The sequence below is a fragment of the Dipodomys ordii genome, unplaced genomic scaffold (genome assembly GCF_000151885.1).
Source record: "Dipodomys ordii isolate 6190 unplaced genomic scaffold, Dord_2.0 Scaffold7, whole genome shotgun sequence".
Lineage (NCBI taxonomy): Eukaryota > Metazoa > Chordata > Mammalia > Rodentia > Heteromyidae > Dipodomys > Dipodomys ordii.
The window spans coordinates 12646054-12650364 of record NW_012267223.1 but is presented as its reverse complement, the minus strand read 5'-3'; positions in this window follow the sequence as shown (position 1 = coordinate 12650364).

Below are 4311 nucleotides of genomic sequence, written 5' to 3'. Positions count from 1 at the left end.
GCCACTTCTGGCTTTTTTCTTCTTGCTTATGTGGTGCTGAGGAATCGAACCCAGGACCTTAGGCATGCAAGGCAAGAAGTGCTCTACCACTGAGCCACCTTCCCAGCCCTGCCATCACCTTCTTGATTGAGATGAGGTCTCCTCTTTTTTGCCTGGGACAATCTTGAACTAGGATCCTCCTAGTCTCACCTTTGATTTACAGACGCCAGCCACATGTACCTTAAAGAAATTTTAGTCAGAATGTAAGCTCCCTGGCTGCAGCTCTCAGTAGTTGAATGAATAACTTGAATTCCTCTTGGCTTTCTTCAGTGGTGGGCTACTACCCAGTTACCTTCTGTGGGTTACTTCAGATTACCCTGGTAGTTAAGTTTTGGAGGGTTCAGCTGGAAGCCAGGGTTTCCTGTTTCCATCTGATTCTCTGACGTGGCTTCTAGGCTCTGGAAGGTTCTCTTTGAAGCATACATCCAGATGGGTACAGCGGCTGCCTGTGCGTTTCCATGCCCACCCTCTCGTTCCGCAGGAATGGTTTCTTGGCAGCTTCTCATGGGCAAAGGGTGGGTTTCCAGCTTCCCCTTGCTGTGGTGGGTCAGGTCACTCCAGCATCTTGCCATTGTGGGTGATTTGCAGCTGTCATCTCAGCAGCCATCATTAACTGACCTGCTGGTGGGTTTTCTCGTTCCTCTGAGGGTGTGGTGGAGTGTCTGCAGCCCTTCTCCGCACCAGCTGGGACCTTGCAGGATTAGTGGTGCTTAGCTTCTTGCTTGTCGGAGGGCTCGGCTCCTTCCTGCATTGCAAGTCAGTAGCAGGTGTCAGCTCATGGAGGAGGGGCACCTTGTCCTTCAAATGTCCTCTCCCTGATATTGCTCTCCTCCCTGGCTTGTGTTGTAGTGTTGCAGTCAGTGTGCTAAGATGGGGTTCCTATACTCTATGTCATGTGCTTTTTGATAGATGAGGTGGGCCTCTTGTGCCTTCCAGGTAGGAAGTTGGATGGCAGTCTCTTAAGGGACCAGCTGAACTATCGTGGTTATGGGGTCCCTTGAGACAGCATGTATTATTTCTCTTCTATTCTGGGTTTTAATTTTATTTCATTTTTATTTTGTATTTTTATTTAGACTTTTTGTTGGCTATGGGGGCCTGGGCACTGTCCCTGAGCTCTTTTGTTCAAGGCTAGTGCTCTACCACTTTGTGCCTCAGTGCCGCTTCTGGCTTTTTGTTGATTAATTAGAGATAAGAGTCTCACAGACTTTTCTGCCCTGGCTGGCTTTGAACTGTGATCCTCAGATCTTAGCCTTGTGAGTAGCTAGGATTATAGGCATGAGCCACCAGCACCGGGCTCTATTCTGGGTTTTTAAAGCCTAATACTCTTTGGCTAAAAGCTCTGAGTACAGCCAGGGAGATAGCGTTCATCTTCTCCTTTCTCTTGTTTGATTTGGGCTGCTCATTTAACACATACACACACTAGGGTAATCCATATCCATTGCTACCTCCCTCTGTGTGTGCTCCCTTTAGCAGGGGATTCAGGAAGCCCCTTAAAGCATCCTGGACCAAGGTCCTTCAAGGTCTGTGCAAGGGCCTCTTTGCAGCTTATCTCCCACCTTTCCTGTCTTTTGTGGATCCATCTCTCCAGGCCCTTCTTATTCTCTGGTGCCCACAAAACACTCATTTGAAGACTAGTTTAAGCTGTCCTTTTCCCTTCTTGAAAGTACCGCCCTGTATCACTTAATGATGTCTTCTTGTTAGGCAATGTCCTCATGCAAACACCGCAGAGTGACCTGTGCTCACACAGAGGAAGAATCTGAGTCCTCACTAGGTAGCACAGCTGTCAGGGACTTCAGTAGAATATGCAGTCTGTTGTTCACCAAAGTATTATTGTTATTTGGCATGGGATTAATACTTCCTTCTCTGAATTTACATGGTGCTTTACCTTGTTGGTTGTAACTCTCCCTAGAACTATAAATGAGCAAAAATTAACTAAGCACCTACCTCTCTTAGAAGTTGTGCGAGGCATTTATTCCATCCATGTATTTACCAGACATCATGGAGCTAGACACTATTGTGGGACTGGCAGTGGTATAGGAAAGATGAGACTGCTGCCCTCACAAAAGCTTTCACTTGAGCTGGGCCATTAAATAAGCACAGAGTAAAAACAGCCCAGATATAGTCAGGTCTGAACCTAAAAAGCTGGTCAGGGCCATGTTGGTAGGAGTGGGCTGGGACCATATCTTTCAGTACATGCAGTTGCTTCTTTCAGTAGCAAGTTTCTGATCAACACCAGGACTTGTGTTCTGTCTTTTGTTCCAAGTTTTATAGGTTCATGTCTTTTTGGTTGTTTGTTTGTGGGTTGAAATCAGGGCCTGGGCACTGTCTCAGATTTTTTGCTCAAAGCTAGCACTCTACCACGTAGAGGCACAGAACCACTTCTGGTTTTCTGGTGGTTAATTGGTGAGAAGAGTCTCATGGACTTTTCTTCCCAGCCTGGCTTTGAACTGTGATCCTCAGATCTCAGCTTCCTGAGTTGCTAGGATTACAGAAGTCAGCCACCTGTTCCCTGCTAGGTTCATGTTTTATTACTTGGACTGGACAGTAAACTCTAAGGACACAGCATCTCTTCTAGAAGGCTCAGAGGACCTCTTGGCTTTCTTACACCTGCCCTTTATATATTACTTCTATTTAGTACTGAACGAATGAAAGATGATAGAAACAGACTTGTGGGGATATTTGCTCCTGGTTTGGGGGACTAAAGCTACCTTGTGTGATAGAAAGGCTGGGAAAGCACAGAGGTTGAGATGACTTGTAGTAGGAAGAAAGCAGCGTCTTGGAGGAGGTGCTCCCTCCTCTATCTCCTGAAGAGAGGTAAGGAGAACTGCAGGGATGCAGCGGTCCTTTTCTGTCAGAATTGCTTCAGCTGTGGTCTGGAGTAAAGCTTGTTTGGGGAACCAGGTTGTAGAAAAGTTGGAAAGCCAGACAGCGCAAATGGGTGTTTTGTCTGGCAGGTACTAAGAATTTAGCGCATGTGTGCAGGCTACTGGGGCTGCTCCTTACGATGTTCTGAGTTCTTGGACTCCTAGAGAAGGTCATTGATCAAACAATGGCTGATCAGGTTAAAAAAGAATGTCTCCTACTGGACTTGGGGCTTCAGAGTGTTCTCTCTGGCTGTCGACCCTTTTTAAGAATAGTGCTCTTAATAGATCTCCCTTCTGATCTTTGGGAGTGTGGGGCAGCTTACAAAGAACTCTGTTGTTTTCCTGTTTCCACTGCCTGTCTTCCTTTGTCTTTCTTCCTTAACAAGGAGTCAGAATGTAGACAGAATTCCAGAGTCCCACACTGACTGGGAGCTCGCCATGTGTAGACATCGGAGTGCTACTTCTCCATGAGGAAATCAGCAACGGCCTGTTGCTGATAGTAGTGACTTTAGAAGTAATGTCAGCTTCAGGTCCTCTTGTCTGGAGGCCTCTAGATGTGGGACATGCTTTTTTGGAGTCACCGTTTCTGCTTCTTAGACCTATTGGAGAGGTGAGCAGGTGTGGTTTTGGCAGCAGCCTAGGATGGTTGGTCCAGCTGCTGTGACAGGTACACTTGACCTAAGTACAAGGTTGAGGGAAAATCTAGAAGTTATTCTCATGCTGCCACTTTTTCCTGATTGTTTATTTTCTTTAACTTAAAACTTTTAAAATTACTTTTTTGTATGTATTCATTTTAGTTCCGAGATTTGAAATGTCAAAATGAAAAATTCTAATTAAAAAATGGCTGAGTTAGAATGTTATAGGCACAGAAACCTCTCTAACCTTAATCTCTGTTAATTTATGACAAACTTTCATAGTTATTGGCATTATCTTTACTCAACAAATGTGTCAACAGAGACCTAGGACACTAACATGCTTTCCTGGGGCCACAGAAATAGCAAGAATCAAAGTCCTGAATCCCAGGGCCTTGCTGCCTTTATTGCTAAGCTCCCCCCCACCCCCTCCCGCATGTCTTCCAATCTCACTGGGTAGAGTTTAGGTTTTTTCCCTTTGTCTTGCCACTGTCAAATGTTCGGGTTGAGGAATAGAATTGGCTTTAATCTGGCCAGGAAGTGCCAGGTTATTTTTCATGGCCTGTTTCTAAGAGCTTGGTTAGTGTAGTGAAATGACACTTAGCCAACCATGGAATATTGGACACATCACTTAATGCTTTCTTGCTTCCATTTTTATCTCTTACCTGGGGACCTGAACAGTACCTGCGTCAGAGAATGGATGGTTAAGGAGCTAAAAGAGTGGCTGCACATTATGGGTGCGGTGGTGTCACAAGCATGAGTTATCTGTTCCTTCC